The sequence below is a fragment of the Tamandua tetradactyla genome, chromosome 2, assembly GCF_023851605.1.
Source record: "Tamandua tetradactyla isolate mTamTet1 chromosome 2, mTamTet1.pri, whole genome shotgun sequence".
In the NCBI taxonomy this organism is placed as follows: Eukaryota; Metazoa; Chordata; class Mammalia; order Pilosa; family Myrmecophagidae; genus Tamandua; species Tamandua tetradactyla.
In genome coordinates this window covers 117,642,067-117,663,540 of record NC_135328.1, presented here as the reverse complement: position 1 = coordinate 117,663,540, position 21,474 = coordinate 117,642,067, and the positions used below count along the sequence as shown (strand labels likewise).

The window sequence follows — 21,474 nt, the reverse complement described above, 5'->3', positions numbered from 1 at the left end:
TATTGGGGCAAGGGAAAACCACCAAAATACAATCAAAAACTCCTTTAGCTATAGCTTGGAGGTGAAATTGCATCAATCCCTTCACTTCTGCCATGTTATATTATTGAGAAGCGAGTCACATAGTCCAGCCCACACCCAAGAGGAATGGATTACACCAGGATGTGGAGGAAAGGACTCTGGGAAGGCACTTGGAGCCATCCCAGCATGCTAGCTAAGGTGAGGCACTTGGATCTGATTCTAAACGGAATGGGAAGGCTTTGGAGGGTTTTCACCCCAGGGTGAGAAGCTCCGATTTTCACTGAATTTCCAGCCCATCCTGGAGGGAAAGGGAAATGAAGCCAAGAGTGTTCATGACCTTCCCAAGAACACAGCCCCAGTGCTCAACCATGATTTGAGTTGTGTTTCCTGCTTCTTCCCACCCCAGCTGGCAATTCCTCCTTCTTTAAGCCCAAGACTTAGCTACAGGTCACACCAGCCCTGCAGACTTATAGGAATTGTTGCACATCCATCTGATGATGTCCTTGGGAAGGAGAAGCTAGAACTGTCCCCTCAAGCAGAAGGGGGTAAATGGGGGGCCCTTTGAGGCACAAGGAGTGTCAGGGTCACAGAACTGGGAGGAGGAGACACAGGCCTCACCTAAGCTCTGACACCTCAGTTGTTTTCTGATGTCCCCAGGCCTCAGAGGCAGCATGGAAGGCTGTGTGAGTGACACTGTGCAGTCTGGAGATGACAGGGAAGAGGAGAGGGAAGGTAAGGAGCTTTCACCCAGGGAGGGGAAGAAGGATGGGCACCCAGGAAGTGACCTCACTTCTTGGAGAAAGACCCCTACAGAACTTGGAACCCCAAGAACTAGGAACCCACATTCTAGAGTCAACCCCTACCCACTCACTTGGGCAGAGAGGCTGAAGAGAGCAGCATGTTCTCTTGCTGTCTACTGGCTTTACAAGGCCGTGGGTCCAGGAAACTCCACCATGAGAGCCTTATCCAATGCTGCAGGTGCTGGCTCAGCTCTCACCCTCAGAGGCTCTGGCCTTTTCCAAGGTGGAACCCAAGGGTAACCCAGGGGTCCCAGAGAGGGGATGCCCCAAGCTGACCTTGTGGCCCTGCATGGGTAGTCTCAGTAGCACCCCTCCCTCTGTGGGTGCATGAAGGGAGGGACAAGAGTGGGGACAGGCCCTGGGTAGAAGCAGGTAGCTGGGAATGGACATCTGGTGGGTTCATCATGATCCCAACAGGTCCAGGCTCTAGGGTGGGCAGGGAAGAGTTGGCGTGGCACCACCTGCCCAGGTCTTAAACCCAGCCCTGTGTGGCTGTCACCTCCTTTCCTCCTTGCCTGGTTGATGGTCTTGTCTTTACAGATCTCCTCCCAGGATGTAAGCACAGAGCTTGATGATGGTGTTTTCAATACCTCTATGACCACAGTGCTGGCAGGCCAGAGTACCCAAAGGGACAGAGCAGGCTGGCGGTGAGATGGCAGCAGTTGGGTCCTCACCCAGGTCCCAAGTCAGCCAGGGGCTCTGGGTCTCAAATCCTGCCCAGGCAGCACTCCCAGACTCCTCTCTGAACTTCCCCTGTGTTGGTCCTCTATTCCAGGGGGTTCTGCATCCAGCCTCTGCCTTGACCAGTTGCAGTGATTCCTGGAACATCACAAAAGAGGCGACCATAGTGATTCCTCCTCATGATAGACGATGACAGCCTTTCTTAGTGACACACCCTTGGTTATTTGGTCTACCTGCCCCCAGGTGCTCTAGCACCTAGGTGTCCCACCTGCTGTCAGCATGACAGTCCCTCCACACCTCTCCATCCTTATGCATACTCAGTCTTCCTGAGTTGTTTTACCTAAAAATGTGGGGAGAGTAAAATTATATGATAATACATGTGTTTCTGCAAGATGCCATCATATCGAGCTCACCTCCATGATCCATCCATGTCAGGTGACAGGGCTGTGTGAAGGTTCAGAGGGAGGACAGAGCTGACAGGTACCACCTGTCGCTACCCTTGGTCCTTAACATGGCTCTTTCTGCTAATTTTTTCAACCAGGCTGAATGGACATTGTATGTCCCTGAATACCCTAATGTGTCCCAGTCACCCAGAGTAGATGCCAAGGAATGAGATGGTGAGGCTGAAGGTTAAGCAGATTTAAAGTTTGAATGGCAGGGGCCAAATTACTTGAAGCCCTCAAGCATCCCAAAGCATTTTGATGGTGGTGGCTACTTCCATGCCATCCATCCACCCTGCATATGATCTAACTTTCTAATGTTGTCACTCTGGTGTCCACGAGGAAAAAAACATCACATTGCTCTTATAATTTAACATTGCCCCATGAGATAATGACCCACATTTCAGTTCATTAAAGGCCATATGGAACTTCTCTGTACTGAGTCATCAGCTTCTATCCTTGGACTTTCCAGAGGCTTTCTTCCACCCTGGAACTTCCAGGCACTTTCCCCTTTACAGGATCAGGGATAGCTCAGATTCTCAAAGCTCCCTTTATTATGAAAGAGAAAAGACAAGTGTATGGCTTTAAAATAAAATACAGGATCCCAGGGTGAGTCTCCCTGAGCATATCTGGGGGAATAGGGAGGATTCAGGAGAATTTCCTACATGACAGGGGCAGACCTAGCCTCAGGCACCACAGAGGTGACATTTAGCAGCTGTAGAGTCAAAGGATCCTGGGTCTGACCTGTGTATTCCAGCAGCCACATGGTCTTGGCCAGCCTTTGTTTTTCTCTTCTATACAATGGCACATATTTGTGAGGACAAAGGGGATAATACCCTTATGACAGACTATTTATAAAGGAGGGCTGCTATTACTAAGGTTAAAAAATAACCTGATTCAACTCAACAACAAAAAGACAGCCAACCCAATTACAAAATGGGAAAAAGCCTTGAACAGACACCTCTCAGAAGAGGAAATACAAATGGCCAAAAGGCACATGAAGAGATGCTCAATGTCCCTGGCCATTAGAGAAATGCAAATCAAAACCACAATGAGACATCATCTCACACCCACCAGAATGGCCATTATCAACAAAACAAAAAATGACAAGTGCTGGAGAGGATGCGGAGAAAGAGGCACATTTATCCACTGTTGGTGGGAATGTCAAATGGTGCAACCACTGTGGAAGGCAGTTTGGCGGTTCCTCAAAAAACTCAATATAGAATTGCCATACGACCCAGCAATACCATTGCTGGGTATCTACTCAAAGGACTTAAGGGCAAAGACACAAATGGACATTTGCACACCAATGTTTATAGCAGCATTATTTACAATTGCAAAGAGATGGAAACAGCCAAAATGTCCATCAACAGACGAGTGGCTAAACAAACTGTGGTATATACATACGATGGAATATTATGCAGCTTTAAGACAGAATAAACTTATGAACCATGTAATAACATGGATGGACCTAGAGAACATTATGCTGAGTGAGTCTAGCCAAAAACTAAAAGACAAATACTGTATGGTCCCACTGATGTGAACCGACATTCGAGAATAAACTTGGAATATGTCATTGGTAACAGAGACCAGCAGGAGTTAGAAACAGGGTAAGATAATGGGTAATTGGAGCTGAAGGGATATAGACTGTGCAATAGGACTAGATACAAAAACTCAAAAATGGACAGCACAATAATACCTAATTGTAATGTAATTATGTTAAAACACTGAATGAAGCTGCATCTGAGCTATATTTTTTTTGTCTGTTTGTTTGTTTGTTTGTGTCTTTTGTTTTTTTTTTTTTCTTTTTCCTTTTCTTTTTTTATTATTATTATTTTTATTTTTTTCTCTATATTAACATTCTATATCTTTTTCTGTTGTTTTGCTAGTTCTTTTCCTAAACTGATGCAAATGTACTAAGAAATGATGATCATGCATCTATGTGATGATGTTAAGAATTACTGATTGCATATGTAGAATGGAATGATTTCTAAATGTTGTGTTAATTTCTTTTTTCTTTAATTAATAAAAAAAATTTGTAAAAAAAAAAATAACCTGAATGCACTAAGGTTTAAAACATTCTTCTGCTAAAGACATCCATGCCCCACCTCTTTCCACTGCCTCTGAGGACCTGGGATTTCCAGGTTTGAGCATTTTTGCCAACCCCCTTGGTGATCCTGGTGGAACTACTGACAGCATTTTCCCTCCCCTGACCCTCCAGTGTGAAGAACAGACTCCTGGGGTCACAGAAGACACCCTCCAAATGCAGATCATCATTGCAGACAGCATCCTGGAGGAGCTAGGGCAGTACCTGGTGTACACCCCCCTGGGCAGGGAGTTCTCTGTAACATGTTCCCTTCAGGGGAACATGAGCCAGGGCATAGCCCAACAACAGCTGGTACATCTGATCCTGGCCACCAAGCCAATACCCTGCCCTTCCTCATATGTCATCCTGCCAGCACTCACCATGGGTCCCAGGACAGAGGAGCCTGTGCCAGAGGGTAAGAGGACTGTGCTTGGTTCCTTTGAACCTGAGGGAATGATATGGGGGAGAACGCAAGGATGAGGCCCCAGGGCTGGTATCGGGCTAGCAGAAAAATGGACTGTCAGAGTATTTATTTGTTGGACCTCTCCCTGGGAAGGATTCTTGGACTGGGAATCAGGGGTTTGGGCATCTCACAGGTGTGGGATATTTTCTGACTTTGAAGAGGTTCCTGGGAAGGCTGTCATGCTGGTGAATATACCCCTCCTTTTGTAGCTCCAGTGCCACCTGTACTACCAGGGCTACCACCTGCTCTCCCAACAGCACAGTTAGAAAGCCCTTCAACTCTGGATTTGGGATGAGCTCAAGAGCTGGAGCCCATAATTAAAACAGATCCACTGGGTGGGACAGGAGCTTCAAAGGATGTGGCAGTTCCACTTCAACATCCAGGAGCTGCAGAAGAGGACCCAGTGTTCCCCTAACTGACAAGACACCTCCTATATTTTTTATGTATTATTTTATCATGCTTCATATTATTTGTGAATTTTTTATTATTAATTTTAAATTCATATTAAATTAAATATTTTAATACTGTATTGACTTGTTTATATCAGCACCCCGATGCATACATTACAATGCTGAAGAACCATTAGCACTGTCGCATCCAGAACATTTCTTCTCTGTAAACAGGACCCCCACTGACTCTGCAGCCGCTCTCCATTTTCACCTCTTCAGGACCCTGGGAACAACTGATCTGCTTCTGTCTCATGTGTCTCTGCATCCCAGTCCCCGTGCCGAGTATGTGAACCCAGCACAGAGTGAGGCTTAGTCAGGGAAACATTGTCCCCTCATCATACTTGCCCACCATATTCCAACTGGTAGGTTGAGGAAAAGGTAATGGAACACAGAGCAGTGCTCACCCAGAGTCAGGTGTCTGTCACCTGTTTCCCCCATTTGTGGCTTAGACCCTCCTGCCTTGTGGCCCTGGTCAAATGCTCAACTCCACATCCTTTATCCATTTCTGGCCGAGTCAGTCCAAGAAGTGAATCTGACCTTGTTATCAGGACAGGGCCAGTAGAGTGTGAGTAGCAATGGGTGAACCTGGGATTATGTACATATTGTTACCATGGTGTCCCCAACCAAGAGGGGCAAGTGGGCATCCAGGAGGATGGAAGAATGTGCAGGTGGAGGTCTTGGCATACTTAAGGTGAATTGATGAGTCTGCATAGTTTAACCAGACCCTTACCAGGAGCACATCCCAAGAAAGACCAGGGAGGGAAGCTGTGAAGGAAGGACAGGTAATCTGAGAATTCTTTGACTTTTGAAGATAGTGGGATCCTTGTGTCTGGTAAGACAAAACTGGGGCCAAATCACGTGTTCTGAAAATATGTTTCTATTTATACTTCACTCTCACTCAAAGTCTTGAGGCATCTTCCTCCAATAATTCAGCATGAAGAAAGATTGTTTCCTACCAAATGAACCTGTATTCATCACTTGCTTGAATGAGATCTGTGTCCTGAGTCCTTTCCCTCTATTGACCTGAAAGAAAGCCCAGAGCTTCTTTTCCTCCTTTCTTACTGTCAAGCTTCATCCAAGATTTTTAGGTACATTTTATGCATCTACATTTCAAGTATTCCAAATTTATTTTATTTTATTCTAATTGAACATTAGCTCATGGAGTCTGTAATGTGATCATAGAATGAATCTCTTTTGAAAGACTTCATTGAAAAATGAAGCCCCTAAGAGTCATTAACAAAAGACAATTATGCCATGATCTCTCTATTCATGCAGCATGGGGGCTTAAAGATACACTTAAGAAATTTCCAGTAGGATGGACTGGAGGATGAGGAATGTGTGCAGGGCTGGGTTGAGCAGGGAATCAGGGAAGGGTTTGTAATTCCATTGAATGGGGATATTAGAAGGGGCCCCTCTAGTTCTGTCATGCCTGGACAAATAAGAACATGGGGGAATCTGGGTATGTCTTTTCAAAGGGTCCTGTATGTTTGTGGGTCACCTGTTGGTGAGGCCATGGCTTTACATTGAAATGCATCTCCCAGAGACCATCTGCTTGCCCAGGTTGTCCCATGGTATGACTCAGTGCTGCCTGCTTTCCTGGGATCCAAGAGAAGAATGTCATTCTCAAATACAACACATCTTCCTACTGAGCTCCTGGGACGGTCTCATGTACAGGGTTCAGTGTTGTTATAGATTGTGCAATTGTTGAGTCTACAACTCTTGGTTAGTGAGAGCTTCATGCCCAAATTCTAGAAGAGTTCATGGCAGGGACAAGCAGGCATGGGGGTGGGGTCATCTCACTGTTGCCCCTCCATCCAGTTCCAAAAGGAAATCTGCTCACCTGTGTGCGGAAGGACCATGGAGGGATACATGATTCCTGCTCAAACTTCTTTCCTCCCCCATTTGCTTATGTTCTCTCCTCCAGAAATGCTTCTCTACTTCTCTTCACTCTCAGCAGTGCTACAGGTTCAACCATGCCTCTGGAGCCCATTGTTTCCTCAGTGATGGTCCTATTAGCCATGTGAGTGTATGGCATGTCAATGAGGACAATACTGTGCCATCCGTGTGGTTGGTGCCTGTCAGCTGTGGACACATCTCCAGCACATTGATACTCATGTTGTCAGGGTCTCAGGATGTCATTACCCTCAAGGACAATGATGAAGCACAGAAAGATAGCATGTGGCCTGCATGTGAAATCCAACCAGATCTGGTCTTTCAGTGCCCTCCTGTTCCTTCTTTGGGCTCTTGGGCCTGGAGGTGAACCCATCCCTTGAAGCTGCAGTTGACTCCCCTTGCTGGGTGACCTTGAGCATGGCTTCTCATGCCTGTGCTTCTCATGTTTTGGACTGGACACTTCTCTGTAGGCTGTTTAGCAGCATCCTGGGTGTCTAACCACTAGATACAGGCCTAAGTCCATCTAGTTGTGAGAAGTATTTCTCCTGCCAACTTCTGTGTCTCTGGGTCTTCACACCAAAATGTGTGTCAGGTGGAGTCTTAGTTGTGCTCTCAACTGCCCAAAGATTGTCAGGTGGAAAGTTACTGAATGAATAAATGAACAAATTGTGGTAGGACAGCAGCCCTATGCCAAATTGTGAGGGAAAATTCTCCTTTGGTTCCAGTAATACCATATGGATGCCAAATCCATAGGGAAAATTGATTTAATGATGACAATTCCAGCTGAGCCTGAGCTTGGCCAAAGCTAGCCCTAATAGAAGGGACCCAAACCCAAGATCTGTCATTGGCCTTCTATGATCATAGATAGGGTTTTGCAGAAGGTCCATGCCTTAAGTGTCCTGACACTTAAATCAAACCAACCCCTTCCATTGTTGCACTGCTTCCACCTCCAGTTCTGTACTGTGTAGCTAGGGACAGGTAGTGAGTCCCAGCTCAGGCTTTTGGAAAATAGGGTCCATGGATGTTTTCTTCAAGGCCCAACTCTTTTGAACCAACCATGCAAGGGCATGTGACAGTAACAAGCATGAAGTCACTACCAAGGCCAGGATATTGCCAGTTTGTTTACCTCCCAGAATCTCTGAGGGCCTCCCAGAACCACTTGGGGGCCTGCAGGTGTCTCTAGGGAATCCTGATTTATGCCACCATACCCAGTTGTTCCAGACACCCGCCTGATCTGGGTGAGAAGATCCTGGCCATTGGCCCAGGGCACTGTCACACAGTGCTTTAATTTCTTTGGCTGTGGAAAGCAGATACCATAAAATGGGGTGCCTGAAACAATGAGGATTTTTTAGCTGATTGGTGGCTGAGAGAATCTCCAAGTCAAGGCATCAGATAGGTGATGTTTACTTTCTGCAAACTGGCTTCTGGTGAACCATGGCTTCTCTGTCACATGGCAAGACACCTGGCTGCATCTGTTGGTCTTCCTGCTTTCCTCTGGAATCCACTGATTTCAGCTGCTTGCTCCACTGGGCTTCTCTCTCCCTTTCTCCATATTTGTCCCTTTTTGGAAGGACTCTACTAAAAGGATTAAGACCAATCTTGGGCCATACCTTCATGGAAGTCACCTTATTAAAAGGTCTTACACTTACTGAGCACAGGAAAAGTTGCTCAACATTATTAGGTATTAGGGAAATCAAAACAACAGTGAGATACCATTTCATACCCACAAGAATGGCTAGTCCTCAACAAAATGGAAAACTACAAATGTTGGTTAAGATGTGGAGAAAAAGGAACACTCAGTTATTGCTGGTGGGAATGTGAATTGCTGCATCCACCATGAAAGACAGTTGGGCAGTTCATCAGAAAGCTAAGTATTTAATTACCATATGACTGGTAATCCCACTACTAGGTATGTATCCCACAGCCTTCAGAGCTGGAACTCAAACAGATATTCAGATACTGATGTTCACAGTGGCATTATTCACAGTTGGCAAATGATGGATGAAACTCGAGTGTACATCACCTGATGAATTGATAAAGAAAATGTAGTATTCCAATATAATGGCTGCTCCGTAGCATGGCAAGACACATGGCTGCATCTGTTGGTCTTCCCAACTTCCTCTGGGATCAATTGATTTCAGTTACTTGCTGCAGTGGATTTCTCTCTCCTCTCTCCATATTCACCCCTTTCAGGAAGGACTCTACTAAGAGGATTAAGATCAATCTTAGTCCATACCCTAGCTGAAGTAACCTTATTTTTAAAGCCAATCCTGGACATACATGACAATCTGTTGAACAAAGAGAGAAGATGTGACAGGCAACCAGGGAAAGAAATAATTACCTACCAGCAACAACAGATTGAAAATGGATTTTTCAGCAATGTTGAAAGCCTGAAAAAAAGTTGTGCTGAGAAAAATAAAAGTTGGTATAGAATTCTGTACCTTGTAAATGCTTTTCACTTAAGTGAGGGTTGGATGTCCATCAGAAAACTATTTTTGCTTGTCAAAAAGTCCTTGAATGGAATGGTCATATGGTAAGAATATTTGTGTTTATATGTTTTTATGTTTAATGAAATTTTTTAAAAGTGTCTCTATTTCACTCAGGTTCTTGAAAAGAAGGAAGATTAAAAATGATTGGTGAGTAAAGACAAGGCAAGACATTTTAAATATAAATGCTGATTGTATGAACCTGCCTAGTTTGGTAGCCACTCATCAAATGTGGCTATTTAAAATAATGAAAGTTAAAAGTTCACCGTCTTTGTTGCATGAGCTGCATTTCAAGAGTTCAGTGGCTGCATGGCCAGTGGCTATGATATTGAACCATGCAGGGAAGAGACATTATTTCCATATTGCAAAAAAGTGCTAGTGGTCAGTGCTTGGATAAAACAGTAACAGGGTTTTGTATTTTTGAAGCTTAAAGAAAGTCAAACTATATCTAAAATACAGGACAAATAAGGCAGATGTACCATATAAGGAAGTGATGAGTTGAAATCTAAGGTTATTTGTGGGAAGGGTAAGAATTAGAATCTAAGTTAAATATGCTTAGTAAAAATTCTAAGATAACCATTACAGATAGAAGCAATGTATACTAAACAAGAAAAAAAAATGGGGTGAGGAGGGCTGGAGCCCAATATGAAAGGCCAGAAAGAAGAAAACCTAGAAAAAGTGAACAGAATGGAAGGCAAAAGTAACATGGTAGGATTAAATGTAAATCCAAGTGAAGCTGATGAGGCATGGGTGAATTTTATGGTGTGTGAGTTAATATCAATAGCGCTATTAATAAAATTTTTATATTTACTAGACTCTCCGGTTAGGAGACTGTGATGGAATTTCCAACAAAGCAGCTTAGTACTGTTTGTAGGCAGCACCACAAAACCATCAGGAGACAGGCTGAGAGGAAAAGGGTGAAAGTCCACAAGCCAGTACTGACCAGAAGGAACAACAGACAGGACACTTCAAGGTCAAAAGCACTGCCAAAGAAAATCATTTATCAGTGAGAGGTCAATTCAACTTAAAGTCGAACCCTTAAACATTCACCAATATCATTGCTTTGAAATCTGTAGCAAAACCATCCACAGTCACAGAGAAAATTGAAAAGTCACAGTAAAAGTCGGAGGCTCTTAATTTCTAGGAATTATGGCCAGCAGAGAGAAATCAGGTGGCTGTGGAAGATTCAAATGATATCTTTCACAAGCTTGACCAAGGGACCCCGAGCAGTGAACCTGCTGTGGACAAGAATGTGCCCTTCTAGCTTTGGAGTTTTTATGATGATTGATCACCTGCTAGTCCGGAAAGCAGGGCTTCACAGATTCAAGAATCAGCATCATGCAAACTACATTATCAGACCTTGTCACAATTTTAAAATAAGTTTTTAAAATACAGTTTTATTGAGATACACTCACACTCCGTACAGACCAACTGAAGTATACAATCACTGGCTCACAGTATCATCGCGAAGTTGTGCGTACATCCCCATGATCAATTTTGGAACATTTTCATTACTCCAGAAAGGAAACAAAAATAGAAAATAAAACCCAAATCCTCCCATACTCCTTATCCGTCCCTGCTCCATTTACCGATGGTGTTGGTGTGGTACATTTTTAACTGTTAATGAATGAATATTAAAGTACTAGTTAGCCATAGTCCGTAGTCTGCAATACATACATTTCCCCCATGTATCCATTATTTTTTTAACACCTGCTCCCCTACTATTTATTTATTTTTAATCCATATGTTTTAATCATCTGTACATACCATAGATAAAAGGAGCATCAGACACAAGGTTTTCACAATCACACAGTCCCATTGTGAAAGCTATTCCATACAATCATCTTCAAGAAGTGTAACAGCTCCACAGTTTCAGGTACTTCCCTCTAGCCTCTCAAATACACCTCAGACTAAAATGCGAATATCTATATAATGTGTAAGAATAACCCCAAGGATACCTCTTGACTGTGTTTCAAATTTCTCAGCCACTGACTTTTTATTTTGTCTCATTTCCATCTTCACATTTTGGTGGAGAAGATTTTCTCAGTCCCTTGATGCTGAGTCCCAGCTTATTCTAGGATTTCTGTCCCATGATGTCAGGGAGGTTTACACCCCTGGGAGTCATGTCTCATGAAGAGAGGGGGAGGGCAGTGAGTTTGTTTGCAGTGTTGGCTGAGAGAGAGATTGGCCACATCGAAGCAACAAAAGAGGTTTTCTGGGGGTGTTGATGCCCTGGAGGTCAGTGATCTTCATGAGTATCCTTGGGAACATACAGGGCTGGCTGGGCTGCCGGCACCAGGCACATAGCTTCAAGCCTTCCAGAAGTGGCTCCTGCAACTTGTTCACCTTTTCAGGTTTCTCCAGGTCCATGCGAGCTTCACAGTTGAGCAGATGATGCTGAGCAGCCCTGTCTGAGTATCATCCATCTCCAGAAGGAGGAGTTGCCCTGCAAAGGCAAAGATGAGATCTGTGAGGGACCCAAAGGTGGCATTGTGCATCTGGGTCTGGTTCAGGGTTACCTCATCACAGAAGATCATGACACCCCGCTCTGGGGTATACTGTGTGCAGATCTTCAGCATCAAGATGTCCAGGCAGGCAGCCTTGAGCAGAGTGATCTGGCTGGCAATACTGAGTTCTGTAAAGTCAGACAGTCACTTGGCAAACTCCACCGTCTTAATGAGGCACTTGGTAGCCAGCTCACTGAACTTGCCCCGCAGCCCCAAACCCAGCTGCACCCAATGATCTTCACTGGAGTTTGTGGTGTATTTGCCCTGCTGGCACTGTGAGGGAAAGGCCTCCTGATGGGCTTTGCTGATCTTGGTGATGGACTGTTCTATCTGGGGGCTCAGTTCATAGCTGTCAGGTGACCATTCTTCCTTCACTTGTTTCTTATTATTTAAGTCATTCCACACAGTTTTCTTGGACATGCCCCCTTTGAAGCACTTCTGTAGCCAGCAATGCTGACAGTAATTCCAGGTCACCTTGTTGATTATACCATTTCTGTCATGGTGACATGTACATCATGTTCTCCTGGATACTGCAGTGGAATAAGCCCTTGCAGCCTTTACAAGAGCTGATCCCATAGTGGTAGCCAAAGGACTTGTCATTGCACATGAAGCATGGCTTGTAGACCTGAGGAGGTAGAGGGGTGAGGGTGAGCTGGGCATCATCTCCTCTGAGCTGGTGCTCTGCATTACACTGACAGAGGGGCCATCTCCTTGGGGAGGTCAGGCTGGCCCAGGCCCTGGAAGCTGAGGCTCAGCATATGGAAAGGCAGAGGTCCCCCTGAGTGTCCATGGAAAGATAAAGGAGAAGTCAGCTCCTGGGTAGCCAGATCCAAGACCCAGGACACTGGTTGCAAAGAGTCACTTCTTATTGACGGCCATGGCAGCTGCAGTGTGGTAGGCTGAGTCTTCTAAGGTCTGCAGCGGACATGGGAGGTCTTCAGCCACCTACTGTGTCCATGCCTACTGCCCTAGCTTGTGGGGTCCAGGCCTGCCCTACCTGGCCTGTCCACTGGCTTTCCAAGAGTTATGGAGGAGGGGGAAGGGAGAAGGGAGGCCACAGAGTCCCAAGGTTTTGGCACTGCACAGGTACTGGGATGGAGCATCACAGTGTCAGGAATAATGGGGACTCTGGGGAGCCATGGCTCTAGCCTGAGACCTTTCTGGGGCCTCTGCAAGCCCCCCTGCTCACATGACCACTCCAAAATATCTGACACATTTTCTACTGAACCACACTGACTCTACAGGTGGTGACATGGAAAATATTTTCCTTCTTTTTCTCCTTCCTGCTCCCAATCTCCCTCCCCATTCCCCATCTCCCTCCTACCCTTGCCCCTCCCTCCCCTTCCACCTGTCCCTTCCCAGCTCCCTCTTAGGTTCCTGGGGACTGGGGATTTCTTTGATCTGATTTAAGTTGATTTTGTAAATGGTGGAGGAAGGGGGTCCACTTTCTTTCTTTTGTAAGTGGAGATACAGTTTCCTCAACACCATTTGTTGAAGAGACTATTCTCTCCCCTCTGTGTGGTCCTTGCCACATTGTCAAAAATAAGGTGACTATAAATGTGGGGGCTCTCAATTCAGTTCCATTGGTTCACATGTCTGACCTTGTGCTGGAATCATGCTCTTGATTACAGTGGTTTGTAAAAAGTTTTAAGATCAAGAAGTATGAGTCCTCCAGCTTTTATTTTTCTTTTACATGATGGTTTTAGCTATTCAAGGTCCCTTACCCTTTCATTTAAATCTGATTATTGGCAGGGAGGGAGAGAGTTGAGTGGGCCTAGCCATCCTGTCCTCCCTTTCTGCCTCCTGCTGGCATGGGGATGGGGGATTGAGGTAGGGGTGCTGCAGTAGGGGCAGGGCCTCTTCCTCAGGGAAGAGAGGAAGGTGCTTGTCCTGATGTACTAGGCAACTGCTGCCAACACTGCCTGGCAAGGCTCAGTGTGCCTGGCTATAAGGAGAGGGGCATGCCATGCTCCATTCTGATCCTTCAGGGGAGGTTTAACAAGTTTGTAAACTTAAGGGCTCCACCCCCAGCAATGCACACAGCTGTAGTAATTTTCACCACATTTCACAGGGATAATGGACCCATAAGCCACCCATAGACAGGGTCGCAGATCCTTTGTATCAGATGACCCTTAGTTTTTAATTCCTTCCTGCAGCAAACTCCCATTGAATGCCCATGGGAGCACCTGGTTCTTCCAGCCCTAATATTCTGGCCACTGGGAAGGCCTGAGGGTCCCTGTCAACCAACTCCATTAAAGGACAGTTTCATTAGCCCATAGCCTGGGATTGGGCCTGCTCATTCTTCTAAGGCAAAGAACACTGGGGACACATTTGCTCCTTTAAGTTTAGGGAATTAAACTATAATGGTCCAGCAAAAACAAAATCAACAAATAATTTCATGCAAATTGGCCCCAAATGCAAAACAACAATTTTACTTGGGACTCACCCAAATGAACAAAAGCTATCCTGACCCTGCCTGGAGGAAAAGCAGCTGCATGGGACCTAATGAATGTCCCTACAAGTCCATGCCCCAAGACAGCTAGGGGGGCTTTAGGAAACAGTTCAGGCATTCTGGATATTTGACTATAGCTCCACCAGGGGACAGGTGCAATGTGAGTGAAGATGTGTGGTTCTCACAACCAGAGGGCCTATGCCAGCATTTAGTGATTAGAGGACCAGGATACTGTTAAACACCCTACAGTGCATGGAACAGTGCAATACAAAGCTGTCCAGTCCAAAATTCCAGGAGTGCAGGCACTGAGAAGCCCTGCTCCAGGCCACATAGGAAGGGGTGTCCACTGTAGCCTCACAGGGATGGAGTCACCTCCAGTCCCCAGAGCTCAAGGGGAGAGGCAGGAGGGCACTTGTACATAAGATCCTCTTGGCTTTCCCGTGCACACCCCTTGTTAATCCCTTTCTGTGCTTCATCACTTTCATCAATGGAGATGACATCCTGGAACCCTGATAAAATAAGCATCAATCTTGGGTATGTGTCCAAGCTGGCAGGCACCAACCACATGGATAGACGCAGCATTGTCATCATCAACATGCCAACCACCCATACTGCTAATAAGGCCAACATAGTGGAAACGCTGGGATCCAGAGACCATGGTTGGAGCTGTAGAGCTGCTGAGGGGGAAGAGGTTGGGGAGGCAGTTCTGGAGAAGAGGACAGGAGCAAATGGGTTAAAAGTTAGAAGGGAACAGTTTAGTCATGTGTCCCTCCATGGTCCTATCCTGCATGGGTGAGCAGGCTTCCCCTTTGGAATTGGGGGGAGGGGCAACAGTGAGCCTATCCCACTCCCATGCCTGCTTGTCACTGTCATGAGGACTTCTAGAAGCTCAACAGGAGGTTCTCCATAACCAAGGGTTGCAGACTCAACAATGGCACATTTTATGACAACATTGAGCCCTGTACATGGGACCATCCCAGGAGCCCTGTAGGAAAATGTGTGGAATTGAGAATGACATCCTCTTCCAGGTTCTTATAAAAAGAGGCAGCACTGAGTCACACCATGGGAGAACCTGGGAAAACAGGTCACCTCTGGGAGATGTATTTCACTGTCAAGCCATGGCCTCACCAACAGATGACCCACAAGCATATGGGAACTTTTGAGAAGACTTGTCCAGGTTCCCACAGTTCTTACCTCATTTGATCAGACCAGGCCTGACAAAACTCAAGAAGACCCCTTCTAATATACTTGTCTCAGTGGTGTCATAAACCCTTCCATGATTCCCTTCCCAACCCAGCCCTGTACACATTTCCTTATCCTCCAGTCCATCCTACTGGAACTGTCTTAAGTGTATCTTCCATCCCCATGCTGTGTGGATGGAGAGATCATAACATGATTGTCTCTGGTTAATGACTCTGAAGGGCTTCATCTCTGAATCCTTTAAAAAGAGCTTCATTCTGTAATCACATTACAGACTCCATAAACTAATATTCAATTAGAATAAAATAAGTTAAGAACTCTTGAAATGTAGATACACTAAAAGTACCTTAAAATTTAGGATGAAGCTTGGAAGCAAGAAAGCAGAAAGTGAAGCTCTGGGTTTCCTTTCAGAGCAAAGGAGGGAAGCAATTCAGGACATAGATCTCATCCAACAAAATGTTGAATATAAGTTCATTTGGCATGAAACATTCTTTCTACATGCTGAATTATTGCAGGAAGATGCCTCAAAACTTTGTGTGAGGGTGAGGTAGAAATGCAAATATATTTGCAGAACCCATGATATGACCATAGCTTTCTCTTACAAGACATAAAGTTCCCACTATCATCAAGAGACTTGAAGACTTCCCAGGTCATCCATGCTTCCCCAATGTTCTCCCTCCCTGGTCCTTCTTGGGATATAACTCTGGTGAGCATCTGGTTAATAGAATCTGATTATGTAGACTCATCTCTTCAGCTCAGGAATGCCAAGTCCTCCACCTACATGTTCTCCCATTCTCCAGGATGCTCACCTGCCTTACTTCGTGGGGGACCCCATATCCCCAGGGTCACCTATTGCCACACACCTTCTACAGGCCATGTCCTGACAACAAGGCCAGAGTCACCTCCTGGACTGAATCTGCCAGATCTAGATACAGGATGTAGAGCTGAGCACTTGGCCAGGGACACAAGGCAGGAGGGTCTAAGCCACAAATGGGGGAAACAGATGACAGACACCTGACTCTGCCTGAGTGCTGCTCTGTGCTCCAGTCCCCATTCCCCAACCTTCCAGATGGAACATGTTGGGCAAGTGCCTTATCTTTCCTGAGCCAACTCTGTTCCCAAATGTAAAGAGGGGGCAATAGCTCCCTGACTGACCATGACTCTGGGCTGGGACCTAAGAATCCCCATGTGCTCAGCACAGGGCCCAGGACACAGAGACACTTGAGACAGAAGCAGATCGGTTGTTCCCAGGGTCTTAAGGAGGTAGGAATGGAGAGTGACAGCTGAGTGGAGTGGAAGTATTGTTTGCAGAGAAGAAATGTACTGCATGTGACAGTGCTGATGGTTCTTCAGCATTGTAATGTATGCATGACGCTGATATGAACACTTCAATACAGTATTAAAATATTAAATGAGAATGTTAAAACTAATAATAAATAAAATCACAGATAACATGAAGCATTATAAGGTAACATGAAAAAATAGAAGGACTCTTATCAGAGAGAGGAACATTGGGTCCTCTTCTGTAGCTCCTCGTTGGTGTAGGGGAACTGCCACCTCACATGGAGCTCCTGCCTCACTCAGTGGGCCTGTTTTCACTAGGGGCTGTAGCTCTAGAGATGGCTCCAAGTCCATAGCTGAAGGGCTTTCTACCTCTGCTGGTGTGAGAGCAGAAGGTAGATCTGGCAGGGCAGGTGGCAGTAGAACTGTAAAAGGAGGAGTATATTCACCAGCATGACAGCCTTTCCAGGGACCTCTCCAAATACCCACTACCTGTGAGTTGCCCCAGCCCCTAATTCCCAGTCCAAGAACCCTACCCAGACAGAGGTCCAGCAGATAAATATTCATGACATCCCACTTTGATTCTAGCACAACACCAGCCCTGGGGGCTCCTCCCTGGGTGCTCCCCGATATCCTCCCCTCAGACACAAAGGCACCCACCACAGTCCTCTTACCCTTTGGCACAGCCTCCTCTGATATCCAGGGGCCCATTGTGAGAGCTTGTAGGATCGCAAGTGAAGAGGGGCAGGGTACTGACCTGGTGACCAGGACCAGCTGCAATAGGAGCTGTGGTTGGGGTATAACCTGGCTCATGTTACCCTGTAAGTACTTATGAGAAAGAACTCCCTGCCCTGGGGAGTGGACACCAGCCACTGCCATGGCTCCTTGAGGCTGCTGTTCCTGAGGACAGGCTGCATCTGGGTGGTGTCTTCCATGACCCCAGGAGCCTCCTCTTCACATTGGGGGTTCAGGGGAAGGGAAATGAAGTCAGCAGTTCCACTAGGACCAGCAGGAGGGTTGGAAAAGGAGCTCAAACCTGGAAATCCCAAGTCCTCAGGGATTGTGGAAAGAGGTGGGACATGGATGCCTCTAACAGAAGAAAGTTTTAAACCTTAGTACATTCGTATTACTTTGTTACCTAGGTAACAGCAGCCCTCCCTTATAAATAGCCTGTCATAAGGGCATTATCCCCTGAGTCCTCACAAAGCTGTCCCATTCTATAGAAGAGAAAGCAAAGGATGGACAAGGTCATGTGTCTGCTGGAAGATACAGGTCAGAATCAGAACCCTGTGACTCTACAACTGCTAAATGTCCCTCTCTGTGGTGCCTGAGGCTAGGTCTGCCCTTGGCATGTAGGGAATTATCCTGAGACCTCCTTCTGCTCCAAGGTAAGCTCAGGGAGACTCATCCTGGGATCCTGTGTTTTATTCCAAAGCCATGAACTTCTCTTCTCTCTTTCATATTAAAGGGAATTTTGAGAATCCGGGTTTTCCCAGATCCTATAAAGGGTCAAATGTCTGGAGATTCCAGGGTGGGAGAAAGACCCTGGAAAGTCAAGGACAGAAGTTGATGACTCAGTAGAGAGAAATTCCATATGACCTTTAAGGAACTGAAATGTAGGTCACTATCTCATGGGACAATGGTAAATTAAAAGGGTAATGTGATGTCATTTGCCTCACTGACACCAGAGTGGCAACCTTAGAAAGTTAGATCATATGCAGAATGGATGGATGGCAGGGAAGCAGCCACCATCATCACATGTTTTGGGGTCCTTAAGGAATTCAAGTGATCTGGCTCCTTCCCTTCAAACTTTAAATCTGCTTAGCCTTCAGCCTCACTATCTTTCCTTGGCACCTACTCTGGGTAAGTGGGAGACATTAGGGTATTCAATGACACACAATATCACTGCAGCCCTGTTGGAATCAAGGACCAAAGGCAGTGACAGGCTCCACCTCTGAGCTCTGGCATCCCCTCTGACCCCTCACACAGCCCTATCACCTGACATGGATGGGTCATGGAGGTGAGCTCCATGAGATGGTAAGTTGCAGAAACACTTGTATTATAGTATTCACTCACCTCTCCCCCCATTTTTGGGTAAAAAAACCAAGGGAGACTCAGGATGGATATGGATGGAGAAGTGTTGAGGAACCAACATGCTGACGGAAGATTGGACACCTGGGTGCTGAAGCATCTGGGGGCAGATAGACCAAACATCCAAGGAAGTGTCACTAAGAAAGACTGATATGGGCCAGGGGTCCCTGAAGATGGGGAGATTAGTTCAGAAGACTGATCATGAGCCATCTATGATAGAACCAGAGTAAGTGTCAAGTACAGACAGGCAAATACTAGGACCTGCTCTTGCACCAGATACAAAACCTGAGTCAGCTCCAGTTGCAGCTCAAGTCTTATTCCAGTGTTAGACACATCACCAGCTTCTGATAACAACCAGCTGCAAAACAATCTGAGCACATATGCAGACAGAGAATAAGTTTCTGAATCAGGTCTACCACCAAGTCCAGTGCTAGAGCCAGCTGCACTGCATTTGTGCCAACTATAGCAGCAGCTCTAGCACCAGTCCTTGGCCTGGATCAAAATAGAGCACCAATTCCTGTGCTTTAGGCAACAAATCCTGAGCACATGTCAGCACATGTGGTTCAAGGTAGAAACAACTCCAGCTGTGACCCCAGCTCCATGTAGAGCCTTCCTACTTGCTCACTTCCAAGATAAAGGCAATGTCAACTCAAGTGATAAAGCTATGTGACAGCCAAACTCTTGCACAAATTCTAAAGATATAGTAAGTGATAGAAGTGAGCCACATGCAACACCAACTTGAGAGTCACAGCCAACTTCATACCTGATCCACAGAGAAGGTGGCCATAGCACCAGCTCCAGAGCTATGAGCATCTCAAACACCAACTCTGAATTCCAAAGTGGTTTTAGGAACCATCCTTTGAAGAGTTTGGCTCCAAGATGGTGCCTTAGTGAGGTGTTAAACTTAGTTCATCCTCCAGAGCAGCTAGCAAATAGCCAGGAACAGTACAAAATAACTGCTGGGGCCACATCACTGACCAGACACACAGTGTTTATCAGTCTGGACAAGCTGGACCAGCTGCAATCCCACCCAGTACTGTGAGTCCCCCAAGCCACAGAGGCCAGCGCCACTCCCTCACAGGCTGGTTCCCAGAGGGAAAAGGAAAGAAACTTTACTAACAGCAGGGTCTGAGCTCAACCAAGCTCCAATTGTGGAATTAATTAACAAATTCTGATAACAGAAAATAGGGCCCCAGCTCAGATAAACTTCGAATAAGAGCTAAGATAGTTTTTGCACTGGTGCAGAGAGGGCAGGGCTGACAGAAAAAAACAAAACAAAACAGAATTTTTTTAATGGACAGCACAAAATACTTGAAAAAGTCTGGACTCGAAAAAATGCGGGAATGGGCACATAGGACCTGGAGAAACATAGAACAACATACTAACTTAAGCTCTTGATTAACAAGCTGGAGGAATGGGGGTCCTGCTCTGAAAAGGATTTTTTTGCTTTATTTCTACTGATAACTGCTCATTAGATAAACTGCAAGGCTTCTCAGACTCCAACTGACCCAGGAAAAAGTGGAATTAGGCTTATATGAAAGACAAAGAATCTGGTCAGGTGAAAGGAGTTAATTCTCTGGAGGCTCTGCCTTCCCCAGGAGAGGGGTGGGGTCCAGCTCAGGTGGAATTCCTCTCTCAAGGAATTTAGAACCCAGGGACTGGAAAACTGAGACAATTAAAACCAGCCTACAACCTCTTCTCTGTTTCAACCATGCCCACAGCAGGGGGAATCTGCTGAAGTTAAAGGAATCACATCACTTTATACTGGTGGACTAGCATGCAGACAAGCACCACATACTGGGAAGGATAGGAAAAACAGAGTCTAGAGACTTCGTAGGAAAGTTTGTCAACCTGCTGGATCTCACTCTCAGGGAAAACTAATGCAGGTGGCTGTTTCCTCCTGAGAGAAGGCCAGTTTGTTCTAGGAAAATCTGACTGCAGTCTATCATATCTAAGTAGAATCTCCTAAGAAAAAAAAGGGGGGTGCTCCATATGGGCAGGACAAGAAACAAGAAAACAAGAACTGAAAAATACTGTGTTATGATAGAGGTCTAGGATAAGCTGAACTGAATATCAAAGAACAGATAGGGAACAAAGCAATCCAGCAAGAAAATCCTAGGCAAAAGAGAGAAAACAATCTCCAGAATAAAATAATGAAGGAAATTAAATGCCTACACACCAGCAAAAAAATGAGTCATACTAGAAAAATTGACAATATGGCCCAGTCAAAGGAACAAACCAACAATTCAAATGAGATATAGGTGTTGGAACAGACTTTTCAACTTTTCAGGATTTTCAAACAGACATGGAAAATCTCATCAAAAATCAAATCAACAAATTGAGGGAGGATATAAAGAAAGCAAGAGATGAACAAAAAGGAGAAATCAAAAGTCTGAAAAAACAAATCACAGAATTCATGGGGATAAAAGGCATAGTAGAAGAGATAAAACAATGGAAACCTACAATGCTTGATTTTAAGAAGCAGAAGAGAGGATTAGTGAATTGGAGGATGGGACATCTGAAATCTGACAAGCAAGAAAAATCCTTTTTCAGAAGGAGATGAGAAGGAAAAAGGAGGAGAAAGTCTAATGGAGGAAATTATCACTGAAATTTCCCAACTCTTATGA

General features: G+C 45.5%; 1 long non-coding RNA gene and 1 pseudogene across 10 annotated transcripts in view; both read right to left on the bottom strand.

Moving 5' to 3' along the window:
• The window catches only part of LOC143673730 (uncharacterized), a 121,697-nt gene that overhangs the window by 15,176 nt on the left and 85,047 nt on the right, over nt 1–21,474 (bottom strand). For 8 of the 10 annotated variants that reach the window (XR_013170555.1, XR_013170558.1, XR_013170562.1 and 5 more), the window contains exons 3-4: nt 1,318–1,637; nt 637–720 (exon numbers count right to left, since the gene is read on the bottom strand). This is a non-coding gene — a long non-coding RNA (uncharacterized LOC143673730). The remainder of the gene's footprint in view (nt 1–636; nt 721–1,317; nt 1,638–21,474) is intronic. The other 2 variants (XR_013170561.1, XR_013170564.1) reach the window with 2 other exon arrangements.
• Nucleotides 7,379–13,118, bottom strand: LOC143673729 (retinoic acid receptor gamma pseudogene; annotated as a pseudogene).